The following is a 12,647-nucleotide window of genomic DNA, read 5'->3' on the forward strand; positions in this document are numbered from 1 at the left end:
ACAACTAATTCTCACTTAGAAATCTCAATATTTTTTCTAATTGTTTGACATGCTCTTCCCATTCTTAGAATATATCACAATATAATCAATGAATATAATCAAAAACTTGGCTAGATAAGGATGCAACCCACTACTCATCAAACACATGAAAATAATCAGAGCATTAGTTATACCAAAAGGAACTACAACAAACTCATAATGCCCATACGTGGCCTGGAAAGAATTCTGTGATATCTCCTCTTCTTTGATGCATACTTGATTACATCTTGATCTCAAACCAATCTTCCAAAAGGGAAGACAAAGGAAAACATGGGAAGTTTGACTTATTATGGAAAGGACCATATATAATATATGCTTTCAGAGGAAACAATGCATATTTTCTTAAAGAGTTAGATGGTGCAGAACTTGAAGGAGGACCAGTCAATGGTCGGATGTTGAAACATTACTTTGATCCCAGGTTTTAACTCTGATTAGATTTCTAACTATACATAATATATCCTTTTTAATGTTTAGTGTTGATTGGATGGTAAAATTATGAAGTTGAAGCCCAAAGAGAATGCCCTAAGCTTCAGAATTATTACTGTCATACATATAAATAATGCATCAGGCAAGAGGGAGATTGCATAGCACAATCAAAGTGTTGGCATTATGGCACAGGTGTGACAATATGGTACAGGTGTTGTCCTTGATGGCAACTCTCTCTGATGACAGATCTCATTTCAGACTACAAGAATGAAGAGAAAATTCATATACGCAGGTTCATTAAGATCAAGTCACGTATACACACAGGTTGGACTTTATAAAAGTGCATATGCGTATACACGCACTTTCATGCAAAGAAAAGCGCATATATGTTGTAAATCTTACCTTTGGTCCATGGCAGTTAGTCCTTGGAATTTGAACCTATGGTTTTGGACCATGGTATCTCGACAGACGTGTTGATCCCTAGTATTGAGTTGATGGTATTGGTTTATTATGGTTTTTGACTGTGGTATTGAGGAAGGCCTAAAACTATAAAAGAGGAAGGAGATCATGTGGCAAGGAATCATGTGAATTATTTGAATATCTGATATTGTGATAGATCTGGAATACAGGTGATTGGGTTATGGTGCAGATCTAGATCTGAATGAAGGAGGAACCTGAGTGCAAGAAGGATAAGGACTATTGATGGATCTAAATCTCAAGGCTTGAACATTGGTATCTCTGTATGATTTTGATCTGTTATATGTGGCGCACTCTTGATCTATAAATCTGGGCTAACTAATGTCTGAATGCTCAAAAGAATAAATTATCCTTTATAGATCTGTACGCAGGTTCAGTGAATTGAAGGTCCGTATATACGCTTTTTATGTGAATGAAAGGCGCGTATACGCAGGTTGGTTGTGGTACAGAAGAGTATACTCGCAAGTTGATGAAAAGTGAAGTAGCGTATATATCTTGATTTATGTTCTAGCTGCTTCTATTTTATTGCTGCAGTGTTTTGGGTTCAGAATGTGTGTTTGATTACAGTTACTGTGTTCTGGGTTCAGTGGTCAGAGAAGTGCTTATTTGTTTCAACTTTTGATTGGTGAAAAGGTGTTTGGGTTATGCAGAAATTCTTGATGTTTGATTGATGTTACTTATGGATCCAGTCTGAAAATTAATGAAACGAGGTCCCTGAAAGCAAAGAGAAGGTTGCTGCCTTCTACAGGTAGGAGCCTGCGTACTAGTATCTCAAGCTAGTACAAGAACTAAGGGGGTTGGAGCTCCCTTCCAGGGAAGCTGGAAAACGAGAGAGAGTTGTAGCTCTCTGCAGGTTGCAGCCTGCGTACTGGCAAAGTCTGCTCCAGTACAAGACATTGTAAATAGAAGTTTCTAATTAAAAAGAAGATAGAGATGAATTACAGCAGGGGGTTTTCACCCACTTTGGGTTTCCTCCTTATATATCTTGTGTTCTTGTGTGTGACTGTCTTCTGCTCTGTTTCATTGTTTCTGGTACTGTTTATGTGCATCTGAATCCCAGATTAATAACTGACATCTGAAAGATAATTCAAATTATAAGTTTGATTTATATACGCGGGTTTCTTTATCTGGAGTTGCGTATATACGCGATTTTTATTAACTGAAGTAGCGTATATCATCTGGAATTTAAAAAGGAATTATTTGGCTTGATAATACTGATTCACCCCCCCTCTCAGTATTATTTTCAACAATTGGTATCAGAGCAGGTCCTTCAGAGAAGCTTCATCGCTTGAAGGAAGATCATTCATCATGAGCAACTACGAGAGGGAAGCATCAATCAGGCCACCAATTTTTGATGGGACAAACTTCAATTATTGGAAGGTAAGAGTTACTACCTATCTTCAATCTCTTGGTACAGAAGTTTGGGATATCATAGATACAGGCTACACTTTTCCTTTAGCTACTCCTACAGATCTGGCCGAGAAGAAGAAATATGAAACAAATGCTAAAGCAGTCAATACTCTACTGGGATGCTTATCTCAAATAGAATTCGTGAAGGTTATGCAATATAAATCTGCAAAATAAATATGGGACAAGATTACCTTGAGCTACGAAGGAGATGAACAGGTAAAGCGTGGTAAACTTCAAACCCTCAGGATTCAGTATGAGAATCTCAGAATGTATAATGATGAAAGTGTGGCTAACTATTTCCTTCGGGTAGACGAGATTGTTAATTGCATGAAAAACTTGGGTGAAGAAATAAAAGAGGCTATTGTGGTTGAAAAAGTCCTAAGATCATTGTCCCCCAAGTTTGAATCTAAAGTGTCTGCAATAGAAGAAAAGGAAAATCTACGAACTCTTACTATGTCTCAGCTACACGGAATTCTAACTGCTTATGAAATGAGGAAAGGAGGTCCATCTGACAGGAGAGAAGCTGCCTTCAAGGCTTCAGGAAAAGAAGAGTACTATGAATCAAGACATGGGTCAGAAGAAGAAGAAGAATCAAATTTTGTCAGAAATCTTCAACGGGGTGCTGGACGGTTCAGAGGTAAGTTGCCCTTCAAATGATTTTCTTGTGGAAGAGTAGGTCACTATGCTGCCAAATGTCCTCACAAGGATAAGATCGACAAGGGAAGGCAACCTATTAGATGGAGCAAGAAATAGAATACAAATAAGAAAAGCTACTACACTCATGAAGATAGTGATGGTCTATCAAATAGTGATGAAGATGAACGAGGTAATGACTATAAACTTTTAATGGCCTTTGAAGATGATGATTACATGGATGCTATAGATGTGGATAGTTTTTATGAAGAGATTTCTAGACTCAAGACATGTATAGAAGAAAAGAATGTGATCATTGATACTCTACAGTTTCAAATTGATGAAAAAGAAAAATTTCTTGAAAAAATAGAATGTGAAATTGTCGGCCTTAGAAAAGAAATTGAGAAAACAAAGGCTATTAATCTTAAGTTTGTCAAAGGATCTGAAACTCTGGATGAGATCGTCAATGTACAGCGTTCTCCGCTAAACAAGACAGGTCTGGGGTATGATGGAGAAACATCTCAAGCTTCCACCTCAAAGAGTTACCTTGATGCAGCAAGAAGGAATGAGCAAAAGCACAATGGAGATCACCAGGTAAAGCAGGGACGAATTACATCAAGAACAAACAAAGACTATCAGGTAAATCAGGGGCAATCCGTCTTAAACAAAAGCTACAACCAGCCACAGGTAAAATCCTCTCAATTTTCTTCAAGAATGAATGACAATAGAAATTACAATCATTCGACTGGTAGATTTGATAACCGCAAAAGTTTCTTCAATGGACAATGTTTCTCTTGCCATAACTTTGGTCACAAAGCAGCTCAATGTGTTGCATATAAAACAATCATGACTAGAGAAGCTCAAAAACGAAGAAGTATGACTGGGATTACAAAAAGGACCTATAACAACTTTTCGGCTCTTGAAAATGAAATTGAATGTTCTATTTGCAATAACTTCGGTCATGAAGATTCTGAATGCAGGAGCAGGTTTCAGCAGACAAAGGAACAAGCCTCAAGCACAAGAACATGGAGAATAAAGGAACCACAAATAGAAAGATTCGGGATAGCCTTTTATGCAGAGGGACAGGAAAATCTATGGTACATTGACAGTGGATGTTCGAAGCATATGACAGGTGATAAAGAAAAACTTTAATCATATTCTGCTTTAGAAAAGGAAAAGAAAGTTTCTTTTGGAAATGATACTCCTGCAGCTATAAAAGGAAAAGGCACTGCTCAGTTGAAAGAAAAGGTCAAAGCTGGAAATGTTTTGTATGTTGATGGCTTGAAGCATAATCTTCTAAGTGTCAGTCAGATGTGCGACCAAGGAACCGAAGTAATATTTCGATCAAATGGGTGTAGTGTTCGTGATCTTGATACAGGGAAAACGGTGATCAAAGGTAGAATAACTCCAAATAATCTATACATATTTGAAGAAGGACAACAACAATGCTATTTGAGCAAGGATGATGAACATTGGTTATGGCACCGAAGGCTGGGGCATCTAAGCTTTTCACAAATAAGGAAGGCATGCAAATATCAGGCAGTTCGTGGTCTTCCAGATATCAAAATTCCAGACAACACCATATGCAAATCATGTCAGTTTGGAAAACAAACCAGAACTAACTTTTCGGAGAAGGAAGGATCAGCTAGCATGCCTCTTGAGCTAGTCCATACAGATGTATGTGGTCCCTTTAGGAAAAGGACACCTCGAGGAGAAGAATACTTGATATTATTCATTGACGATTTCTCCAGGTTTGTTTGGTTAGGACTTATGAAGCACAAAGATGAAGCATTCGAAAAATTCAAATCCTTCAAAGCCTTGGTTGAAAATGAATTAGGTTACAAAATTAAGTGCCTCAGGTCTGACAGAGGTGGGGAGTTTACCTCAAATGAATTTTTTGATTTTTGTGAAGAACATGGGATAAGAAGGGAATTCTCCACAGCTAGAACTCCTCAGCAAAATGGAGTGGTAGAAAGAATGAACATAACAGTCCAACAAATGGCTCGTGCTATGCTTGATGAATCCGGAACTCCCGCAACTTTCTAGGGTGAAGCTGCATATGCTGCAGTTGTTATTCTCAACAAAACAAATGTCCGAGTGAACAACACTCAAACTCCTCATGAGCTCTGGTATGGTGAGACTCCTTCGGTAAAGCATTTCAAAATTTTTGGGAGCAAATGCTATATTAAGAATACTGATGAGCAGCTTGGCAAACTTGAACCTAGAGCAGATGAAGGCATTCTTCTTGGTTATTCTCCCTACAACAAAGCATATAAGTGTTACAATAAAAGACTTGGAAGAATTGTTGACAATATTGATGTAGTGGTTGATGAAAAAGGATACATCCCCAGGCAAGTATATCATGAAAACATCGATGAGGATGAAGACTACTCTCCAAATCAGGCAGATGATGAAGAAGAACCCCAAGAGGCACCAGAGGAACAGATAAGGATAGAAGAGAAGACTCCATCCAGATATGTTCAGAAGAATCATCCAGAATCTCAAATTTTGGGGCAGAAAGAGGAAGGTATACAAACAAGAAGAACAATAGCAGAAGCTTCAAGCTATTTGGCATTGCTCTCTTCCACTGAACCAAAAAATGTAAAAGAAGCATGCAAAGATGAGTGTTGGGTTAAGGCAATGGATGAAGAGCTTGAGCAGATCGAAAAGAACAACACTTGGGAGTTGGTTCCTAGACCAAAAGACAAGAATGTCATAGGAACAAAATGGATCTTCAAGAACAAGTTGAATGAAAATGGGGAAGTTATTAGAAACAAGGCCAGGCTTGTTTGCAAAGGGTATGCTCAACAGGAAGGAATAGACTTTGAAGAAACTTTTTCTCCTGTTGCTAGACTTGAGGCCATCAGAATGTTCCTTGCCCTCTCTAGCTTTCAAAATTTCAAAGTATTTCAAATGGATGTGAAGTCAGCCTTTTTGAATGGAGACTTAGAAGAAGAAGTGTACATTGAGCAACCAGATGGCTTTATCCTTGGAAATGATCCAAATCTTGTATGCAGACTTAAAAAAGCTCTCTATGGGCTTAAACAAGCTCCAAGGGCTTGGTACTATCGGTTGGACAAATACCTTCATCAACAAGGATTTTCAAAAGGATCAGCAGATAGCAATCTATATATAAAAATTGAAAATAACAAATTGCTAATACTTGTTGTGTATGTAGATGATATTATCTTTGGGAGCAATGAAGAAGCTATGAGTCAAAGCTTTGCATTGGTGATGCAGAAAGAATTCGAAATGTCATTACTTGGAGACTTGACATATTTTCTTGGATTGCAAATCCAACAAAATGAAGGCGGTATTTTCTTGTCTCAAACCAAGTACCTCAAGCAGATCTTGAAGAAGTATGGCATGGAAGATTCGAAACCTGTATGTACCCCCATGGTTACAGGATGCAGCCTTAGTGCAAATGATGAATCAACAGCAGTGCATCAACCAACCTATAGATCCATGATTGGGAGTTTTCTTTATTTGACAGGTACCCGACCAGATATTATGCATGCAGTGGGAATAGTTGGAAGGTTTCATGCAAATCCAAAAGAAACTCATCTTCAGGCAGTGAAGAGAATCTTCAAGTACCTTCAAGGAACTCAAAATTATGGCTTATGGTATCCTAGAGATTCAGATCTCACACTTCATGCTTACACAGATGCAGATTGGGCCGGAAGTGTGGATGACAGGAAGAGCACAAGTGGTGGTGCATTCTTTATGGGTTCTAGATTAGTATCTTGGTTCAGCAAGAAACAGAGTTCGATTGCTTTATCTACAGCAGAAGCGGAATATGTGGCTGCTGCATCTTGTTTCACACAACTCCTTTGGATGATGCAAACCTTGCAGGATTTTGAAATCACTTGTACTCCACCTGTCTCTATCTTATGTGATAATACAAGTGCAATAAGCATTTCAAAGAACCCAGTCATGCATTCAAAGACCAAGCACATTCCAGGAACAAGTGTTGGAACAAAAGGTCAAATTGGAGTATGTTCCTTCTAAGGAACAAGTTGCTGATATTCTCACCAAACCACTGCCCAGAGAAACTTTTGAATATCTCAGACAGAAGCTGGGAGTCATTGATGCTTCATCCTGCTGTTGAAGCTTGTCTGTTACAAAGAAAAGTTGGTGTACGCAAGTTGGATGAGGGTAATCCGCATACATACGCTGATTTGTGCAGGTGCAGTCGCGTATATGGAGTTCTGAAGAAAATCAGCAAGGGCAGATTCTGGTTGAAGAGCCTCTGATATGGGTCTGTCAGAGATCATCAGGCACAGGTTCAGGGAGAGCAATTAATCTTCTAATAATGCATTGTTGGCATTACCTTAGAAGTTCTTGGTTCTAGTACTCAAGCTATTTTGGTTCAGGTGGATTAGCTGCAGAAAGGGATCAGAAGGAGAACTTGATTGCTGATATCGACAGTGATTGTCAGATGATAATTGTCATTGGTGTTTTGCTTAGTCTTGATATTTCGTCTCTATGTCATGTATATATATTTTTTTTATCAAGGTCATGTAACGGCCTATTTTGGTTTCCCCACTATGCCTGGGATGATTGATGCAATTGATTGTCATATCTCTTGTATCTCCACTTGGTTGGATGGATGATCCCCACTTGGTTGGGCGATGGTTGTATGTATTGAGTCTTTTGGTGATAGGAAGGTCCTTTATGATGTTTAAGTCATGGTTCTTCTTGAAGAACATCTTTTTGCAGATCTTGCCTACAGTTAGGGGGAGCATGTTCAGCACAGCAGAGCAGAGATATCAGCATGAACTCCAGGGGAGCACAGCCCTTTGCCCTTGATGACAAAGGGGGAGAATGACTTTGAGGATCTTGGGGTTGCCATCAAGTCCAAAGGGGGAGATTGTTGGCATTATGGCACAGGTGTGACACTATGGTACAGGTGTTGTCCTTGATGGCAACTCTCTCTGATGACAGATCTCAGTTCAGACTACAAGAATGAAGAGAAAATTCATATACGCAGGTTCATTAAGATCAAGTCGCGTATACACACAGGTTGGACTTTATAAAAGTGCGTATGCGTATACACGCACTTTCATGCAAAGAAAAGTGCGTATATGTTGGAAATCTTACCTTTGGTCCATGGCAGTTAGTCCTTGGAATTTGAACCTATGGTTTTGGACCATGGTATCTCAACAGACATGTTGATCCCTAGTATTGAGTTGATGGTATTGGTTTATTATGGTTTTTGACCGTGGTATTGAGGAAGGCCTAAAACTATAAAAGAGGAAGGAGATCATGTGGCAAGGAATCATGTGAATTATTTGAATATCTGATATTGTGATAGATCTAGAATACGGGTGATTGGGTTATGGTGCAGATCTAGATCTGAATGAAGGAGGAACCTGAGTGCAAGAAGGATAAGGACTATTGATGGATCTAAATCTCAAGGCTTGAACATTGGTATCTCTGTATGATTTTGATCTGTTATATGTGGCGCACTCTTGATCTATAAATCTGGGCTAACTAATGTCTGAATGCTCAAAAGAATAAATTATCCTTTATAGATCTGTATGCAGGTTCAGTGAATTGAAGGTGCGTATATACGCTTTTTATGTGAATGAAAGGCGCGTATACGCAGGTTGGTTGTGGTACAGACGCGTATACTCGCAGGTTGATGAAAAGTGAAGTAGCGTATATATCTTGATTTATGTTCTAGCTGCTTTTGTTTTATTGCTGCAGTGTTCTGGGTTCAGAATGTGTGTTTGATTATAGTTACTATGTTCTGGGTTCAGTGGTCAGAGAAGTGCTTATTTGTTTCAGCTTTTGATTGGTGAAAAGGAGTTTGGGTTATGCAGAAATTCTTGATGTTTGATTGATGTTACTTATGGATCCAGTCTGAAAATTAATGAAACGAGGTCCCTGAAAGCAAAGAGAAGGTTGCTGCCTTCTACAGGTAGGAGCCTGCGTACTAGTATCTCAAGCTAGTACAAGAACTAAGGGGGTTGGAGCTCCCTTCTAGGGAAGCTGGAAAACAAGAGAGAGTTTTAGCTCTCTGCAGGTTGCAGCCTGCATACTGGTAAAGTCTGCTCCAGTACAAGACATTGTAAAGAGAAGTTTCTAATTAAAAAGAAGATAGAGACGAATTGCAGCAGGGGGTTTTCACCCACTTTGGGTTTCCTCCTTATATCTTGTGTTCTTGTGTGTGACTGTCTTCTGCTCTGTTTCACTGTTTCTGGTACTGTTTATGTGCATATGAATCACAGATTAATAACTGACATCTGAAAGATAATTCAAATTATAAGTTTGATTTATATATGCGGGTTTCTTTATCTGGAGTTGCGTATATACGCGATTTTTATTAACTGAAGTAGCGTATATCATCTGGAATTTAAAAAGGAATTATTTGGCTTGATAATACTGATTCACCCCCCCTCTTAGTATTATTTCCAACACAAAGTTGTTCAGAAAGCCATTGATCTAATGTTCTTGACTTTCCACCAGGGAAAGCCATCCCCAAGTGGAGTCACTGTTATTCCCCTATACCAATAGGTGTCATATATCATGATTGACTTGGTTTAACTCTGAAATATGTTCGTACCTTTGCTTGTTGCAAATGTTTTCATATTTGTGAAAAACAAAAAATAAAAAAATGTAAAGAGGGTATCCCCTAGAAAAAGAATAAAAGGGTAAAAAGAATAAAGAAAAGGTCAAAAAATGAAAGAAAATGAACCCCAACAAAAAAGAAAAGACCATGAAAGTGTGCAAGTCTAAATGCCACTACTATTTACTTTATGAAAAATAAAGATTGTGTGCAACTTGTTACTTATGCCACAATCCATGGTAACCAAATAGTTTAATCTTGGTTATTCCATGTTTTGAATTTCATGCTTAGAGATAGAGAATAAAATCTGACCAAACTGTTTAATCTTAGTAGATAAGTAGATAGGTAGAGTGAATAAAAGGAGCTCGATAGTTTGATCTGAGCCCTCAGATGTAATAAGTGTAGATTTAGATAGCTATCACTATGTAAAAGAAAAGAAAGTGTGAAAAGGGTTTGCCAGTCTAAGTGCACCCTAATAAAGAAGTGAAAATGCTAGGATAAAGTAGGTAGGGCAAGTAGATGATGGTTGCAGAATAAATGTGTGGTGAATGGTTAAGTTTAATGCTTAAATCTTTTTCTTTCATCACTTGGACAAAGCACAACTCACATTGGAGATAGCACATCAAGGAAACAAAGTCAAATTAATTAACTTCCTTACTCCATTTTTCCCTAAAAATTCACTAATTTCCCCTAAGTGCTAAAGGTACCTATAAACAAGTTAGAGGGGCTTAGAGCATTTCTCTGACTTTTGGAGGGACTGGACCCTCGACCCAATAATTTGGAATGCCTAAAGTACTTAAATCCCCTTCATCAACAATTACCCCTTCATAAAGTCACTCATTCCCTTTATAAAACTTTTCCTAAGTAAAATCCTATTTTACTTAGGGAAATTGAAACATTTTATCTCTAAACCCTCATATTAGCCTAAGTAATGTTGTATGATGAAATGCTTTCAAAAACATTTTTACTTAGCGCACTTCATATTCCATAATCATATTAACTTCTAACTAGTATTATTATCTAAATCCCGAAAAATAATTACCCTTTCCCCGCATTAATATTAAAAATCCCAAAAATTACATATCTCGCCCCCGATTGCAAAATAACCTTAATAATGTTTGAATAAATGGGATTAATTATTAAACTCGTGACTAATTAAGAACCCCAACCCTCACCATTCTATATAAAGGATTAATTAATTCTCACGATTAATTAATAACTTTTTGACCAATCGCATTACCCCCGATGTAATTAAAAGTTTTTAAATTAACGTTTGGCCCCCTCCATTAAACACTAGTCACTTCCCAATCCCTAACTACCATCAGATCGGATCTCCCAGATCTGACAACCATCACTCATATCGCGCGAGCCTTTCGGTCGGACGTTATACGTGTGATATGAGTGGTTTTCCTGAAAGTGTTGATGCTACGTGTCAGTTGATAAGTGGAATCGCATGGCCTCCCCTCAATACCACCTACCTCCCATAAGTGGTGGGATAAAACCCACTTACGGCCTCCCACAAATGACAAAACGTCACATCACTAAGTTGACATCACCTGTCCTTGTCATTAAACCCGCCAAAAAATTGACTTTGCATAAAAAACAAAGGGTAATCCATTTTGTGTCCTTTATACAAAACAGTTCCATGCATGCACGCAGTACGTCCAAATCAACCAGTTCATCCCCAAAATGTCAACCACATTGAACGCTTCCCTTCAACACTGCTCCAGTCTACTGTGTTCTCTGCGAACGTGAACATCCTTTCCAGTTGCCCAAAAACAGGTATTAACCAAACTTTCTCTCAGAAACCTTGTTATATACTGAATATTCCTCTAAATTGCTTTAAAACCCAAAATTTTCAGTATATTTGAGTTGCTAAGCTTAATTCAAAAATCCCGGACACCTCTATTTTTGATAATCTCATTGGAAATCCCAATTTCATCTCTGAAAACACAAGAATCAGGATGGAAACCCCCATGGCCCTCAATGTACCTCCAGTCAATGCTCCCCATAAAGACTTTGATTACCTTCCATTAGCAGATAAAGACTTCCAAATAAAATACCTTGAACTTGATAAAAGCCTCTTGAAGGTATATTGTCGATGCTGAGACGATTACATGAACAATTTGAATACCATAGGACTTTGGGAATCAAATCTCCCAAAGTACCTATTCCATTTTGTGCACATTTTCCGAGACATTATCCATCAATGTCATGCCAATTATAATCCTAACCTCAGAGCCATAATGTCCCCCGACCAGTCAGTTTTGTTTACCATTACTGCTGATTCAATTAACAAAATGTTACAGCTTCAGCCTACCAGAACCTCACCCCCATTTCCATTGGAGAATTACTAGAAAAACCCATCAAAATGTCTAGTTCAGAACTCAGCCATATTTTCCATACTTTCAGGGATAAGAATCATATACCCAAAGATCCCCCTCCCTACCTAACATGTTTTTTCACTGAGATAGGAAAAGATATTGTTAGTATGATTGCTGCCAGTATGGGTTTCAATACTAGTGTGTTTGTTGATAAAATGACCATAGTTTTCATGAGTATCTTCACCCCTGGTCAGCCTCCTGCTGTCAAATATGACTATGCTGCATTCATTGCTGAAAAAATCCATGACCAATTCATGAGGCTAGAAAATGAGAGAGTGTTCAAGTATTCTACAGTCCTATATCACCTCTTCCTTTACTACCAAACTTACAAATTTCCATTCTATGTGCATAAGCTTCATACCAAAGGTAACCCTAGGTCAGTCATTTTCTGGACTTCTATTTTTCACCACTCACTCTCTTCTCTTTATTCATATGTAGATTTCATTGATCAGTTTTTCCATCCTGTAACTACCATGCTGACAGGAAGTTCTCCTCCTAGAACCAATGATGATATCAAAAGAATCCTTCAGTTTTCAAAGCAATATAGGATAAGTGACTGGTACTTATACCGGAATCATACTGAGATCAGAGTCTATGGGTGTGAACTGCCTCCATTCCAATTGCCCAAATATGTCCCCATGAGATTATTTTCCCTATAGTACTACAGGAAAATAATCAACTCTGATCAAATCCACTTCAGGAAAGAA

Source organism: Pinus tabuliformis, chromosome 3_1 (genome assembly GCF_031772625.1).
Source record: "Pinus tabuliformis cultivar Carrire ecotype Pingquan chromosome 3_1, CPIR1, whole genome shotgun sequence".
NCBI classification, from domain to species: domain Eukaryota; kingdom Viridiplantae; phylum Streptophyta; class Pinopsida; order Pinales; family Pinaceae; genus Pinus; species Pinus tabuliformis.